Genomic DNA, 18,683 nt, shown 5'->3' with positions numbered 1-18,683 from the left:
ATGTCACATTCTCTCCCCTTGTGTTGTTACTTGATATTTACAGCGGCACTTGGGTCTAATCGATGATGTAAATACATCTCTCCTGGCAAAACTCCTCTCTTCTTGCGGAAGCTAACCGACGCACCGAGCTGTCAAACAAACAGGACAGCACCCAGCTCGTGTTAGCCATCCTTTCTCTACGCACAGTTTTGACCTTTAAAGAGATGTCAGCGTGAAAAAAAAGAGCTGTGCATTCCCACACTCCTATGGCTCCCTATGTGGGCATCTTCTGGGGGGGAGCAGGGGGAGACAAACTCTGTCTGATGTGCACAGACACACACAGACACACACGCACACGCACACGCACACACACACACACACACACACACACACACACACACACACACACACACACACACACACACACACACACACACACACACACACACACACACACACACTTATCAGTCTAACAGCCGTGGAGCCTGGGTTTGAATTCTCTCTGCGGTGGACCGTTTAAATGAGCTTTAATTTAGCATCCTGCTGGCTCAATTGGGATTGTAATAGAACACATTACACCTTGTCCTGCAACAGAAGCTCTCTCGCTCTCTTCCTCCCCCTCTCCCGAGTCCTGGGAGAATTGATTTTTCCAAATGCAGGGGAACAAATCAAAGGACAGAATGATTGTGTTGCAAAGAGAAACGGCAGACATGGCATTGTAATCAATTTGACTATTAACTCACCGATGTTTTCCTTTACTCTACAAGAAGTTTTTTGGACCATTATGTAATGAGTTAGCAACACATTACTCGGTAGTAATTACAAAGTTGATAAACAAAAACAGGGACACTGAGTTGACGAAGCCTTTACAAATTGTCAAGAGGTGAGTTGTGGAACATGCATCAGCGGTAAAGTAATCAAGACAAAATGTAATTGGAAGCAAAGGTATTTTTGCAATCACAGCCAGCAGCTCTTGTTCTGCACTGCATCAGGACTATTGTACTCACAGCATGTAAAAGTAATTTAGAGGGTTCGACACTCTCCCTTTTTATTTATATTTCCCATCAGCAATAATGAGTTAGAATCAGAACATTTAAGGTACCTTCGGTGGCTACAGCAACTACACCATTGCAACTTTAAACAATGACTTACAGTTCAAACAGAATAAACAGACATAGCTAAACAAAGCAACATGTTTTTTTCCTTGTTTGCCTCTCAAACAATAAAGGGACTCCTCCCCTCCTCCTTTCCTTCCGTCTCACAATATATCCGTCCTCTGCCGTCGACGGAGCTCACCTTGACAGCTCCTCCAGTCACCCTGTTCTAAGTGGATGATTAAAAAGAGATGGAGGGGTTTTACTGGGGGCTGGTATGCGTGGCATCCCAAGAGCCCCCGCTCCAAGCTAGCCGAGCGGAGCGAGCTACAGCTGTCCTCCAAACAAGCCCACCATCCTTTATTTATTTCTGCTGAAATATTGATGCGTGTTATGAAAGGTTTAAAATAATGTGTCTGCCTTTTTTCTCCTTTAGCCCCAGCATACTGTTTTCTAATGCATAAATAATTCTTCCCTCGGACGCTGCGTGGACACTGGGTCCGGCACATTAGATGGGGTGTATCCGCTGTATCACATTCTTTCTGCCTGAGAGAAAATACCCATCCCTCGTAATTTCTACACTTATACAATCGGCGTTGACAGTAAATAATTGATGTACGAATTTAGGGCGAAAACTCCAACACAATATGACTTCATGTCAAGGGTTAGTCCCTGCAGATTTGAAGCCAAATCATCTCGCAAAATGGATTCTTCCTCTCCACAAAAGGGGCATCCTTTCTGAGTTCCTACCTTTTATTCCTCCCTCCATTGCTGCCCCCCTCGATCTCATTCGCCCAATGGAGAGAGGAAACCCGGGTCCCAGCCCCCTTGATGAGGTCCTGCTTTGCATGGCTGGTGATAACTGAGTGATTCCGCCGGTTATTAGTCGAGGATGTGTTTTGTTTTTAACACAAATGGGTTTTTCACACTGACATGAACCCGTTTTTGACTGTGTTGGCAAAGGAGTATGAGCCGGGCACAGCCCTCTCACTTCTCATCTCAGTATCTGTGTTTTGATGTACAATTACGCCTCTAAATGTGCTGGCCAGATCCATTTGTCAGATAAGAGAGGATGGAGAGGAGATGAAAGGTGAGTGGGGTAGAATAGTAATTTCACTCTCTATGCTTTAATTAACATGTTGAGGCAAGTACAGCTGCTTTCCGTGCTGAGCAGCTCCTACATCTCCTGTGGAAGTGAGGTACAACGTGAGGAGCAAAAGGGGCCACACCTACGTTGTTTGCTTGATTCTTTGACATTTAAGCCTCAATGTCCCCAACAAATGAGGACCATCATTCTGATGTCCATTATTGTTACACTCCACTTTCTTTAACTCGCAAAAAGACGCATTTTGAGTGATGAGTTAACCCAAACATAGTGTTTACTTATTTGAATTTCCATTAACTTAAAAATAGTTTGTGAAAATAAAATATATATTTGAACCACTGGGCTCTGATGTGAAGGTATTGTATAATGTGTCAGAGACACTGTTGTTTTGAATGAGAGAACAATTATTCAAGCTTTCTTCGTCGGGTGAGAAGATGTCAGAGCATTCCTTACACTGGCAGAGAGAAATGATCGGATGAGTCAGGTTTGCCAACAGGCTACATGCAAAAGTACCCCAAAAGGCCAACCAGTTACTTTTATTAGAGATGCGTTCTGACAAACAATATACAAACAGTTATTGTGCTGCCAATAAAGTATGTTGATTGGAAACATGGAAACTGTGATGATGAAAAACTGCTATAGCATTTTTTGTACGTAAAGTAAAAATAGCTTAATTTACTTCAGGCACTAAAGAGATGTTGTCACTTTTATTTTAGTATCTGCTTGAGACCCTGACACGTTGACACGCTCAACTCACATTCTGCAACAAAAAAAGAAAAAAATAAGAAAAGAAAACAATCAAACAAAGACAAATCTGTTCCAGGGTGTTATGGGGGGTAATGAGAGAGTGAGAGAGACAGATATTGTTTTGATATGAGATGGTCAGTCGCCACACCCTCAGGGGTATTCTCCAGACATTTATCGTGAACAGAAATGACCCCGGGACCTGGCCTGACCTCTGTGAGGCCATTGGATCAATGACATCTCTGCCGCTCCCCCCTCTTCCTCAACACTGGCTTTGGAAACAAGAAGTGCTCGGGGCTACACACACACCCTGCCCTCCACCCACTCAGATTTAGTTGATGTGCACGTGTGTGTGTGTGTGTGTGTGTGTGTGTGTGTGTGTGTGTGTGTGTGTGTGTGTGTGTGTGTGTGTGTGTGTGTGTGCAGGCCCTCTAGTGTACCCTTGACCACCTTGCACTGTAATCACCACACACAGCTGCCACCTGCCTCTCTTTTTCTCTCATTCGGTCCTGCCTTATCTCTCTCTCTCACCCCCTCCCATGCTTTAGCTGGTATGATCTCAACAGTGGATCCTAATGTCTCTGGCCATGATTAATCTGATAAATAATAAATATATCAATCTAGCCCCTTGACAAGGACTAATTCTAACCAGCGGGAAGGCACAAGCCCCCTTTAACTGCTGCCTGTAGCTGCCAAATTAATTATTTAATGATTAATTCTTTAGGAAATGGGAAAGTTTTGATTAATACTGTCCGGGCATCTGTCTTCAGTTGTTTGATGTATGTCAGAGACTCCAACCCTCGCTGTCTCTCTGTCCGACCTTTCACACACACACACAAAAACACACACATGCCCGCAATCATGGATGTACACACACACACACACACCCAGGGTTAGAAGAGAGACGTTTTAGCTCTTATGAACGAAGCCAGAGGCTACTGTCACTGAGATCAGATGCTGAATATCTCACAATAAATTACAGCTGGATCTCAGAGGCCCTCATCCTTGAACCTTGAACATGTCAGCTTTGGAAAACTACCCCCCCCCCCAAATGTGTGTGTTTGTGTGTGTGTGTGTGTGTGTGTGTGTGTGTGTGTGTGTGTGTGTGTGTGTGTGTGTGTGTGTGTGTCTGTGTGTGTCTGTCTGCACACATTTGAGTGAGTTTTCGACCCTATTTACTAATGGAAGCCTCTGAGGCCCCTGAGTCTCTATGCATTTTTAATGATGTCAAATTGTCATTTCACTTTGCAGTTTGCTGTTCAAAAGAAAGTAGAATCAAATACAAATGTAATAAATTGTGTATAGACACAATAAAGAAGCAACAAACATGGCTGTCTGACATGGAGATTGTTGAGATTCAATCGTATTGAATCACCTCGAGAAACAGGACAACATTCATTCAGACTGTCAGAGCTATTTTTCATCTGGTTAGTGGATATTATTTGATAAGTGATACTTTAAAAAGTAGATCTTGTAATGTATTAGTTTCTCGGGGGAATCTGGTATGATTCCCCCGAGAAACCAGCATTAAATCATTTCTAGAAGATTTTTTTTCTTTTCTTTTTCTAAACTATAAAGTATTAGAGACAGGTCAACCACATAATGTCGCCTAGTTAATAACATACTCTGCTGGAGTAATCAATGACACTTGTTGGCATCAAGTAGATTCCAAATGACAAACAACTGCTTAAGTGTGTTGTGTTTGACCTGGAGTAAGAATGTTAATATGAATGGATGTTTTAGTTTGTACTGTGAGTCAAACACTATTGAGTCATACTTCTGTTGAGTGCCATTTGCTCTCTTTTACATTTGCTTTTTGGCTAATGTTGAAGGTTAAACAAGGACCTTATTTCTTAGTTTTGGTGCTTATCTACCATTAATAAATCAACCTGCTCTACGATAAGAAAAACAGTTTCTTAATATTTTGGTTAAAAAACAGCGAATTTCATTTGTAAAGGAGTGAGACATGGTGATGAATAACATCCTTCCCTTTTCATTCATCATTGTTTTCTTTTTAATCGTGATTTGGCTTCCTATCCCCTCTAACCCTTTGTTAAAAAACAACTTGCCCTCGGGGTGAGGAGAGGAGACCTGCCTTTAATAGGGCCAACAACCTGACAAATCTCGCTCTGCCTTCAACAATATATGTTCACACTCACACACAGACACACACAAATACCACACACACACTTGTAAACACACACAAACACTAAAAATGAGTGTTTCCGTTGGTGAGAAAGACGGGAGGCCGGCATCTCCCCATCAGAGTGACAGACTGCATTGTCCGAGCGAGCTTTGGTGGTTGTAACAAGCATCGGGACATTTGAGCAAACAAAAGCAGTATTGGTAGTGTCATCAATCAATCGGCTGACAGTTGACTCAAGTTTGTTTGTCCCACACGCTGCATAATAAGTGATTGGATCTGAGCTAATTAGATATTGGGTGATCAATCATTGCCAACAAGGCACTTGGCTGGCCGAGGGGACTCTCCCTTTGCGTGTGCCCGTCATGAAGTAAATTAGAAATAAAAATTATTTAGTGGCAGCCAAAAGGTAATTCCCACCAGTGAGCTGTCCAACCACAGCCTTTGTGCAAAAGAGACACATGGAGCGAGGGAGTAGGGGGGTCTCATGTCCTAACCAATTACTGAAATATTCAGTTGAGGAATTTACATAATAAATGAAGCACTGAAATATTGATAAATATGCCTGGAATTATGTTTTACCCATGCACAAACATGCGTCTAACAATATGTCCACATGGAAGCAGAACAGAACAACACTAACACACATACTTTACTGATTTTCCATATCTGGAAATTGATGTCACTTTTATGACAGAATGAATATACGACACAAACTAACAACATCTCCAAATGCTTAATTAAACTAAAAAAACTGTCATGGTAGCTTAGCAAAAGCAATTCAATCGAATATGAATATCATGCAAAGTAACTTACAGTTGTTAAATTACTTTATTTGACTGGTTAATTTTAATTAAGTTGCAAACTAAACTTAATATTGTGGTTATAACAACCAGTTTGGAGCAGATGGTATGATATCAGGTAGCCATCCCAGTCCCTCATGCCTTTCAAAATCACATTTGGAACTCGACTCAGAGCGAAGTGCGCCAATGAAACACACTGAGTATTTGTAGTGTCACAGTTTGTTTCCACCTTCTCTCGTCACGCTGTCAAAATGTCTCCCTCAAGCCTTCTCTTTTTGAGCTCCGCAAAGACACGGGAGGTACAATGTTTGCTCTGCGTACTTTTCTCTTTTTTTGTCACCCTCAGGTAGCCGCTGTAGGATGCACAGTGTGTGTCTCCACTGACACTGCTAGTACACAAAACATGCAGTCTGGGAAATGATAAGACACGACAGAGAAAGAGAAAAAGGAGGGGAGGAGGAAAGAGAGAAGGGATGAGTGTGAAAACAACCGAAAAGTACAAGAAAAGGAGCATGTGAGAAGAGGATGAAGTTATGAACAAATGAGGGAAAGAGGGAGCGCAAGAGAGGTGGAGGACGCACTCCTTTATTTATTTATTTTTACACAAAGCCAGAATGTAAGTAAGTAAAGCAGCCAGCTGGGCCTCAGTCTCTCAGCAGTGTGTCGGAGCCTGTCACCGCCACTGCTACCGAGACAGCTACAAGTTTACAACAGCTGCCGACTAATGTTTGATCAGTGATAAAATATGCCGAGGTGACAACACCATGCTGCCCATGCATTTGTGGGGGACTTGCGCATTAAAAATGCAGTGCCTGGCAAGTACAGAGGGCCCTGATGGCCTCAGTGCTGCTGCCGCTCCCCACACGCTCTCCCTCCCCAAAGGTACACCCAGGGATGGAGACAACTTCACAAGATGTCACAAACCATCTCTGATTTGTGTTCACAGGGTGAGCCTCCCTCTGAGTACAGCACCCTCACGTCACATGTTGTACCAGAGGACCACCGCTGAGACCTTCAGTGCCACACAGGCAGAGAGGAAGAATTCAACATATAGTGAACAAATATGGCAAATGTGGATGACATGTTACACGTAGTATTACAGTGAGTACTGTGGACTTCACGAATAATTCAAAACATTCAGTTAAAGGTGGGGTAGGTAATTCACTTCAGAAACACTTTTTGTTATATTCCATGGAATGCTCTTAACATCCCGATAGCAATTAATACATTAAATGCTTTGACAATAAATACATACAAACATGTCATCTGTGGAAGCCGTAGTGCAGTAAAAAGCACAATGGCCTACCTGCCTGTTAGCCTTCCATCTGTGGACAAACTTATATCGTGCCCTCATTGGTCATGTGCGCGTTCGTGTGTGTTGGAGGAGGGGCTCTGTAAGGAAGTCTGAAGGAAGGGGCAGATTTTTTTTGGCTGCGTAGTTTCAAATTCTAGCGCACTCAAGCTGGTTTCTCCATTCTTACCTACCCTATACCTTTAATATATGGTTTTTTTATTGTTTAAATACTTATTTTGTGACCTCAACATCAAGGTTATTTAATGTGATTTTTTGGTTTTAGCTTTATTTGATTCACATTAAGTCAACAAAGAAGACAGAAATGACTATTGTCATTATGTCAAACAGTATGTCCTCTTTGGCTTTCCATACATATTGTATTTAAATATTGATTTGGTAAAAGGTTTATTAGAACATTTAAACCTTTTTTAATAAGGTATTATTTTTAAATGTATCTAGAAGTTTTTTTTACCTTATCATAAAATGCAATTTGGTCCCTTCTTTTTGTAGGCATTTCCAGCTGTCTGGTTGTCTGTTTTTTTTTCTTTTTTTGTGGTGAAGCCAACAACGTGGGCATGCCAAGGAGAGTCTCCTGGTAAATGTCAACTGTCAGAGAAGTGAGGCCTCCTCATCAATCGCCCTGCCATGGAGCTCTGGGCAATGAAACCCCTCCGAGGAACACCAGAGAGATAGAGAGAGGAAGGAGAGTGAACACAATGGCACTGCATAACTGAAGGAAGTCATGGTCAAAAGAAAATTAGGAGGGAGAGGGTGAGCGAATCAGATTTCCCTTCCCCTGTGACAAGGTCCTCTGACAGTTTTGTAGCCGGCAGTCTGAGCAGAAGGGTATGATTGCCAGAGTGCATTAGAGAGCCCTGTGTGTAATTTGACATCTCAATATTGAAATAGTAATGCATCCTCACACGGCATAAATTGCTGCCTAGTAATTGGATTCCAGACATGCGGTACAGGGAACCGAGATGTCCCTGCAAGCTTGATAATGCTGTGTCATGGTAGATGGAGAGAGAGCTGCAATGATGTTAAAGTGAAGGAGAAAATAAAATGGAAAAAAGTTTAAATTTGATGTGGTTTTGCCATGGGAAAATGATTTGCCCATCGGTAGATCGTGCAGCCTTTGGCAGACAGCATACGGTGTTTTTTGCTGAAAAAGAGGCCATTTTAGATCTTTATTCTGACCGTTTAAAAGTCTGCTAAGCACCGTTACAGTGCACATCAAACCACGTTCAACATGTTACACGCCATCAACAGACAAACACACACCTGTGCAGTGCACACAGCACATCCTCTTCTCTTTTGTTCCTACTTGTTCAGTTGCGGCTTCTTGCCCACCTAAATAATTTAGTCCAAGTGAGAATCAGCATTATCTTACAGCATACTTAACATGCCAAAAAGAGCAACAGACAAGGGGCAGGAGGCCCAGCTCCAATTAGGTATTTTGTTACAGACAATAGGGCGACAAATTCATTTTGTTACAATGCCCGCTGTATTGTGAGCCATCAATTTTGTACCTGGCTCTTTTCTCCACCCTCTCTCCCCTCCTCGTGTTTTTTTGTTTTGCTAATGCTGTCGACGTCTGTGCCCACTCCCTCTCCCTGCCTCTTTTTATCCTTACACCATGAGCCCAAGGTATCAGGTGTTTGTGTGTGAGTGTGTTTATGCATGAGTGTGTGTGTTTGTGCGTGTGTCCACAGTCCTGGGTATTGTGTTACCTGGGATCAAGTGACGGTGGAGCCTTGAAAAGAGATGGCTATTCTTCAGGGTCGCTGAGATACTGCTGACTAATTGGATGAGGTGTAAGTCAAGCCAACAGGCCTCAGACTTTGATGTGACACACAGGAGAGAGAGAGAGAGGAAGTAAGAAACACACGTCACAGTTTGGTCCTAACGCTAAACTCTTTGTACACCTTCACCTGTTGGCACGCACGTACACACACATGATCAAATGGTTCGCAATCCACTTTGTTCATGGTGCTTCATTAATTTTGCAACAGCTTCTTTGGTTTACGTTTGTTCAGCTACTTGCTTTTATTTGCCTCTTCATGTTTGTTTGCAGTTCATTGTAAATTTAGAAGGTAATTGATCAAAGCAGATAAAATGTTTGCCTTTATTATTGTAAATACAAAATAAAGATATGATAAAGTAAACTTAAAGCTCATTTGTTAAATAGTAAGAATAGAGTTGGTACTTAATTTGTGTGAACTGAAGTAGATTTTTGTTATTACCTTTTTGTCATAGGGTCAGAGGGTTAAACACTATACATAGGTAGACATTAAAGGTGGGGTAGGTCATTTTGGAGAAACCAGCTCGAGTGCGCTAGAATTTGAAAATACACAACTGGAAAAAATGTGCCACTTCCTCACAGAGCCCCTCCTCCAACACACACGAACGCGCACATGACCAATGAGGGCACGAGATAAGTTTGTGCCCAGATGGAAGGCTGACAGGCAGGTCGGCCATCCAGTTACTTTAGCCGGGCCGGCTCAGATGATTGGTCGTGCTTTTTACAGCGCCACGGCTTCCACAGATTTGTTGTCAAAGCACTTAAGATATTCATTGCTATCGGGATGTTAAGAGCATTCCATGGAATATAACAACAAGTGTATCTCGAGCCGGTTTCTCAAACTTACCTACCCCACCTTTAAGATATATAAAGGTTAAGCAATGCAATTTGGTGAAACACAAACATATTATTTACAGTATTGTGCCACAAGAGCAACATTGGAATGCACTCAATATAATAACTGAACAGAGGTCCTTTTAACTCTTGTTGCAGGACCATATAGGCTTTGAGTACACCAGCATTGTGTGGTTACAGGAATGTGTACACTCAGAACATAGGCTGAAGTGGAGCCTTATTAAAAGCACTGTACTATAGCTACATCAGCTTACTTTTAGTGTCCACTCCGGAGCTATACCACAGACCCTGACTTTATCAACAACTTGTCAATCCTGTCATAGCACTGCCTTTATAACAATGTCACCACAAAGAAAGTACAGTGGCAGTGACCATTTACACATAAGAAATACTGTGCTGCAGACTCCTGCTGTCGTGATGTGATATCATCAGAAATGTAAAAGAAGCAGCGTGTCACCAACTCTCACTTTCCCTGGCCTAAAGACTTAGAAAAAAGAGGCACAGAAAAAAAATGGGGTTGGAGGGAGGGGAGAAAGGGGGCGTGTGGGGTGAAGTTACAGCAACATCTGGTGTATCCTGGGATGTTGGCCAGGTTGTTGACTCTCTCTTTCACTTCCCATCTGCTTTCATATTACCTACAATCCCTTGTCTACATTCACTCTTGCTTTTACTCTCTGACCTTACTGTATGTTTCCGTGTCTTGACCTGTCTCTGCCTTACTTAATTGTCTGTCTTTCCCTCAGGTTTTTTTCATACTGTGAGCCAAGGAAACCCCCTTAGCAGCTTGGACAGGACATCTACTGTACTGTGCTGCACTAGGGGGGTCCAGCTGTGGAAGTCCTCAGCGCAGACTGCGTCATACAGAGCAATCAATTCACGTAATGAATGAAGACGATTCACAAACAAACACCAATAAAACCAAGTCTAGCTTCATTTAAATAACCTTTTGAAGATGAAGACATTATGGATTCAGGCACACATCAATATGACATGCCTCAGTCTGATGAGCCACAACATATAGAATATGCCTATTGTCATATGACCCAAACAACAGCTGCTATGGCACAAAACAATCACAAATATTAACCTTTCAAATATTCAAAGAAATTGTAGTGCCGAGACACATCCTGTACATACACTCAGAGGAATGTATGTGTGTTCCGCAACTTAATGCCACATTGTTGCCTTCCATTTAAATGTCACAACAGGACATTGAATGTAATTATGACATAAACACATTGTGGTCCCTCATGTTGTGTGCTCCATTCAGTTAAATTGTCTGTGCTTTGGTAGTGTTTTCAAATGGTAAAATCACAGAGAGGCTATTGTATGTCGTAGAGGAGACTGACACGTGAAATAATTTAGTTACCATAAATCCCTAAAATCCCCAGTAAGTATGACAGGGTAAGGAATGGATGAAACATGAATATTTACACAGGAAGTGAGGGAGTCATTAAAGGTATTTCACTGCTAGGGTAATTTGACATGCAATTTAGGGTAAAATGCTTAAATGGTTAGAGAAAATAGAAATAGAAGGAAGGGTGGTGTTGCATACTTGGGCACAAAAGGGATACGTGTACAGTATACGTCTAACACAAAATGCTTTACTCCAGTCGTTCATGTAACAAACAAAAGCACTGTTCAAGGCTGCATACACTCGCCACTGTCTAATGAGTGATGTTTTCTTAGCATTATATTTTTTTTACATTTTCAACATACATAACACATAACATACTACAAGTCTACTTATAATTAACCTGCTAAACCCATTAACTGACACCATTCAGCACATATGCACAACTCACGATACAGTTAAAGGTCGTTACACTCCAGGCCTTAGTCCAATTAAGCTAGCAGGTGACGCACGTATCACATTACACGCTCGACATTAAACAGGCAAAACTACGATAAAATAACACAGAAATATATATGTATAACCGCTAGTTTGTTAGTTTCATATACAATATACATTTGTGTCATTACTTGTATACAACTTGTCATCATTAGCTTACCTGTAACAAACAAAAGCACAAGTACATCACTGCACGAGGCTGCATACACTCGGCACTGACTGAGTAATGTCTCTACTGCATTTCACCCAAAGGACCCCTGAGCTGCCCTCTGTGCCTGTGTGAGCTTTACTCCAATTAAATGAAACTTCACCAATACAGTTTGATGTCCATTACCAGGCCCAATATTACTATGGGTCCCACAGTGGGCTCCATAGGCTTCTCATCTGCCTTTTACTAACACATTTTGCCACTCTGCATTGTTATAAGTGCTACCTGCCCTCTCTGTGTTCACAGTGGACTTTAATCTTAGCACAATCATTGGAGTGGCTGTACAACTGCGGGGACTTTTTGATTCAGAGTGCTGTTTATTAGCTTGAAGCATCTGGGCAAGGATCTTGTGATTAATTGGGGTGAGCCGCCCCTGATATAACAAGGTCAGCCCTCGCCAAGCCTTCTCCACTCTTTCTATTTACATCAATTAGAACTAAGAGGGGTAGAGCTGTGCCTTGGGCCGACACACACACATATCTAAAAGAGAGAGAGAGGATGTGTGTGTTACAGAGACCACGAGGAAGAGAATTATATGCAGAATATGGAAGCGAGAGAATACAAATTATATATGTTGCTCCAGTCAATTTCACTTTAAATATAGCTCAGAAAGTGGCCTTTAATTAATTTAATGCAAATGAGACGTTTGCTATATGTTTCTGTGCTGCTTTAGACACTTTACTACTGCGATAGTGCCATGTCAGCCAATTAGAGAGCCAGCATGTCACCGCTGAAAGAGAAAGGACTGAGGAAAGTGATTCATCTGATAACAATGGTGAAATATGTGATTTAATGTTTCTTCTATTTTTCTCTTCAGCATCTTTTTTTGCATTCAATTACTTTTCTTCATTTCAAATGTATTATGCATTACTTTATGGTGGTGGGTAGGGACGTGTTGATTCTTTAAATCCATAGTGTAAGCCACTGCCTGGCACACACGCCAATGTGTTGCAAATTGGGAGTGTCAAACCATCCTCTGGTTTTGTTTCTTGGTCCCTGATTAACTTTATATTCATTAGTAAATCATATCAGTGATTATAGGCTCATCAACTCGGGATCCCCTTCTGTGCCAATGGCAGCCCACCCACTCACTGACATTGTGAATGCTATTACAGAGGCACACATTCACACACCATCACACAGTGAGTCTGAAAGCTATCCAAATACAGCATGTACAGTAGAGGGCATTTTCTATTACTTCAGATAGAGGGCGGCCTTGTGTCAGCTACCTCCCTATCTTTCCCTCCGCCTGACAGTTATAAGAAGCAACAGAGAAGATCAGACATGTGTATGAAGGGGTAGTCTGTGTATAGAAGAAGAATAAAGACCATTTAATCCTTTAAGCTTCTCGTCAAAGCAGTCATTGATAATTATTTCGAACAAAGAGGTTTTTTGATATTCATTTTTTCTTTCACACTGTGACACTGTTGCCGTAAAACTGGTAATACGCCAAAATGACAGACATAATTGAAGGAAGATTTGTTCGAGTATGAGCACGGTATTGGTGTCTTGTTCAAATGATTCTAAGAGGAGCTGTAATGTACTATTTTTCAGTGGGGTTTCTTAAGTGTGATCAAACACGCTTAAGACTTACTTTTTTCAAGTTGTATTGCAGATTGACAAACCCATATTTTATCATCATTTCATCACCTAAGTCCACATTGGTGACTCTAAAATTGTTATAGAACTTGTGTAAAACAGGGCAATCTCACTGCAACTGCCAGAACCAGTTCTGATTGGTCATAATGTTTGGGAAAGAGAAGGAAGAGAAAGATTAGAACAGACAAATAGAAGATGAAAATAAAAGATGGCTGACCACAACGTTTTCTCAACCATCAGATAAGTAGACAATACGTGGATGAACACATGTTTTTGACTGTAGATTATGACGGAGCACTGTTATTTCCTGTACGAATACACTTTCAATTTCCTGACCGGCACTTTAGTTTTATTACATTGATAACACGATACCATCGGCTGTAGCCATGGGGACGAACCAACAGTGCTTACAATAGAAGAGATTGATAAGAGAAAATGATGTGAACGACCAAATAAAAGAGAGAGGATAGGGGGGGCCTAAGCACAATTTGTCTCTGACAGAAGTCTGGATGAAGTCTGTAGGACGACCCCGATTACTATTATACAGCTATTGGTTACAAAAGATGATTCTTGAGTCATGTTCAAGACATTTCTAACAGGTTTCTTTTTGGACTAAGTTTTATGAGTGAGCAACAGCTTTGAATTATAAGACATACACCCATTTGTTTGTCTTTTAAGTTGTAAATTGTTCATTTTAAGCTAATGATTGTCCATTGGAATACATGTTTTGTAACAGACTATTGTGTCTTTGATTTCATTTGATATCAATGCAGATGAAAGGTGATATATCTATCCTTGTGTGTGTAAGAGGAAAAAGCCTTATTGACATTCATGACAATGTGTGCACAGATACAAGCACATTAAGATTGCATGTGTGTGCATTTCTCCCTGCCCTCTTCCCTGTCCGTGTGTCCCCTCAGGCTTCAGTCAATGACCCCTTGTTTCCACAAAGGTCCACAAACCGATTTCCTAGAGACGCTGCACATTTCCAGCCAGGTCCTGATCCCCACTTAGACCAATTGGAGTCAATTTGTTATTGCAAATATAAATTTGGTAACTTGTAATATCCAGTGAGCCAGGCAGGGGAGGCCACTGGCAAAGGGCAATGCTATTTTCACTTCTGACCCCTCATTGAGGCGAGCTTTTGTTAGCTTAGGTATTCAGCTGCCAATCACAGCAGACTTTTTCATTAAATTCACTTGAGAAACTCCCCAGGTCCCAACTGGGCAGCCACCACAAGAATCCATGGGATGGGGGATTCTTCTGAAAATAACTAAGGAAGAGATGCTGACCTGGTTCTCATTGCTATGTTTAAATATGTCCAGAAGCAGCAGGGAGGGATATACTTTCCCTACTTCTATGTTAATTCAGAAGCTTCTAAGACAGACATTTACAGTTTGTCAAATCCTATAGAGTTTTAATGTGTTTGTCACAGTCCCTCTAATAATTAATTTTGCAATTAGCAGATAAGGAGTGACTATAGATGTGTGTTTTCAGTTTGGGTGAGAGAGAGCAAGAGTGGCCATAGAAGAGTAAATGATTGCTTGACTCGTCCGTCCGAGGCAGCACACACTCATTCTAGGCCTCTGCAGTCCGATTCCCCCTGAAGCGGTTGACATTTCCCCCAGAAGGATAATTGAGGAATAACATTTGCGTTACAATTTAACATGACCCCTGCCTTTGGAAGCCCTTTCATATTACCTAGCTGAAGATGGCTGCTGACACCCACTTAGGCAGGGGGTTGATGCATGTGAGTGTGTGTGTGTGTGTGTGTGTGTGTGTGTGTGTGTGTGTGTGTGTGTGTGTGTGTGTGTGTGTGTGTGTGTGTGTGTGTGTGTGTGTGTGTGTGTGTGTGTGTGTGTGTGTGTGTGTGTGTGTGTGTGTGTGTGTGTGCGTCCATAGTCAACCAACATATGGGAGGTGGATGGATGGCTTCAGGCTCAGTGATAGGGTATTATTGATGTTCGAGGAAAGAAACGGAAAAGAGCGTATTATTACAATGGCAGAGTCAATGTCAAGGGGAGCTGCACTGACCTTTTCAAGTCTTTGCCTAGCAACTATTAAAAAATTGTATCATGACGAGGGATGGTGTGTGTGTGTGTGTGTGTGTGTGTGTGTGTGTGTGTGTGTGTGTGTGTGTGTGTGTGCGTGTGTATGTGTTCATGTCCACGTGGCAGTGTGCACATTTGTATGTGTGTGCAAGACTCAGAGGTAGTGACATAAAGCAGCCGCTAAAAGCTAAGGTTAATGGATTGACTGTTACCTGTTCTCGAGGCTTAACATTGGCCCATACACAAGGGGAATCATCCACGGCTGCTTCAACTGCCTCGGTGCTTCTGCTGCAAGGCTAAATTAACAGAGCTGTGGCTTGTTTGTTTTAGGAATTTTGGAGGGTTTATCTCAGTCAAGGATACAAGGTCGAGACACAGTCTTTAATCACTGTGCCTCACAATGATGGCTTTATCCTGGGATGGTGGGTGGTACTTTCACTTTATGATGTGTACACATTGGACATAATCCCAGGAAGCTATGGTGCTATGAAACAGACATCAGTTTCACCCCATCTTGGACCTTGAACACATTCAAATAGAAAACAGTATCTCATGAAAACCTATTGTACATATAGATAAAACGCAATGTGTCACAAATAAAACATAAATAACACGAATGATTGAGGGCAAGGAATCACTGAGAAACTTAACAATACAACGCAATGGAAACAAAGAGATAAGAGGAAAAAGTCCACTATACTGTGATGAGGAAATTATATTAAAATCCACTGTTTATTTTTCCATTACTAGTAAAGGATGTTTAATTTAGCTGTTTGATTGTCAGTGACTGGATTTGAAAAATCAATCAAGTTTTCTGTCACTGTGGATTTAAACACACCCGTGGTCACCGGTGTTCACATCAGGCACACCCCGGCTATACTGGTAGAAATACAACTGGTATATTAGTGTACAGTGCAATTAACCAAACTCCAGTTAAACCAAAAGTAAAAAAACATTGCCTGAACCCACTATGTGGGAGAGTTAACAGTAAAAAGGCAGACTGATATTAATAAGACATTTTGTTCTCTGTAAAGGAAACTTAAATCCAGCACAGGCATGGCGGACTATGCCACTAACAACAACAACAACAACTAATGTTTAAAGGATAATTACTAAATGGAAATTCCATGAAGATCTCAAGGGTTATGAATGTAACTACCTAACAATTGACAACCCATGTTGTAAAGCTTGTAGCTCCTTTGCTAGCAGAAGTTTTACTGTATGTTGTACAATGAGATTTTTTGTAAGTATTCAGTTATACTGATTTTGTGTCTGCCATTATGTGTCTCCTGAGTACTGAGGTATTGAAGGTTGCATTATAAAGTAGCCCTTCTACATTAACCACCTTCTTATTCAACAGTGCTATTGCCATTCCTCTTCATCAGAGCACCCAGGCACACCGTTTCACACCAGCTCGCTCCATACCAACTGCCTTCCACTGATAAATGAGAGGATTAGTGACTGGTACACTTTATTAAAAAGTAATAACAATTTTTGTTGGCATCCTTCACGTGGTAAGGAGTGCCATGAATCACAGGATATTGGCTGTCTGTATCTGATGAATGCATCGTTTACCAGCCGAGGAGTTATTTAGTAGCGGCTATTAATTTAAATCACATTTATCTCCCCTCTCTAGCTCGGGACGCGGGGAAACACAAGCTCTGCAGTGGAAGGAAAGCTTAGAGCAAAGAATTAGACTCCACAGAATGGTTATCGAGGTATTCATTTCCTTCAAAATGACATCTTGATGGGGGTTTGTGATTATGTCGCTATTGTATAAGCTTTAATGTCTGACATTTCATGTTGACAGCTGAAACTCTCTTGGATGATCAGTTAAATTATATTTTTCCAGGTATATTTTAGATAAAAGAGCATTTTCTTTTAATTGTAGCTCTGTGTTGAAGTGCATCTGTTTGCTAAGTGCGTTGGCTAATTGCTCATCATTGTGAGTCAGTGTGCACCAAGGCAAATCACAATGCAATTTAGACTGACAATGACAGCCTTTGTTGTCTTAGCAACATCAGAGACAGAAACGTGGCTTTACTTTGAATAAATCTGTTTCTCATACACATATTGTGCAACTAATTAGTGATGTCTTTGAATGATTGTTTAAGTCTAATAAGCTCACAGATCCAGCAGTGTGTCATATCAGGAAGCTACAGTCTCTGTCTTTGATATCTCCCACCCACAACACCATGTCATGAAACGTTGGTGGTCCCTCAGTCATTTCCTTTTTCCTGTTTGAAGGCTATCCAAACAGTAAATGGGGGGCTCAAAGACCTAGCCAGACATATCATCAATTATTCAATGCAATAACAATGTTTCAACACTGAATAGTTTGCCTTTGGCTATGCATTTGGAATTTTCAAGCAGGCACACCTGAGCAGGAGTTAGGCAAGCAAAGATTAAATATGACATTCTTCAGCTGGGACAACAAGATAAATCGTCAAGAAAAGACATCAACTCAAGACTTCAGAAGAAATTGCAGTACAACATATATCAATGATCTGTATCGATCATGCCCTGTTTGATCATCGCAAGCCTACTGTGCATTATTATATATATGATTTATCTTTGGCATATAGTTATCTTTACCACAACTAAATCTAAGTTGCGACAAACCTAGAACTCACTAATTATTCTTTGATTCTTCAAACTTCACATTCACAGTTCTTATAATAAGCTAATATAGCCAGTGATGTGAGTGTAAAACTGTAACTTTGAGTGGAAATGACTTCTTGGTGACCTTAAGCTTTTAGGTCCACAGCCCATAATTACCAGCTCCCTCATAAACAAGCCCAGGCTCATATTTACCATAAGTCTAGCCTTAACTTAATTAAATAGTCAGATAGGAGCATTTAGGATGAAAATGTGTGCACCTACAGCTTAACTTTATACTACGTCATATTTGCTTAACCTTCCTGTGGACTCCGAAGGTGCGTCTGGTAATTGAAACATAACAGAATTAGGTTACAAATGTCTAACAGAGCCCTGTGTGTACAGTAGAAGCCCATACAGCACTGAGTTTAGCACATGTTTTCATTTAATTAGTTTTTCATTTGGCCCTCAATGCCTTGTGTCAATAGGGGCAAACAAGTTTGTGGAGGATTTTCTGGTTGCTTGAGTTATACCCACATCTGTGTCCAATTCGATTT

The sequence above is a fragment of the Pseudochaenichthys georgianus genome, chromosome 16 (genome assembly GCF_902827115.2).
Source record: "Pseudochaenichthys georgianus chromosome 16, fPseGeo1.2, whole genome shotgun sequence".
Lineage (NCBI taxonomy): Eukaryota > Metazoa > Chordata > Actinopteri > Perciformes > Channichthyidae > Pseudochaenichthys > Pseudochaenichthys georgianus.
This window is presented reverse-complemented; position numbering follows the sequence as displayed.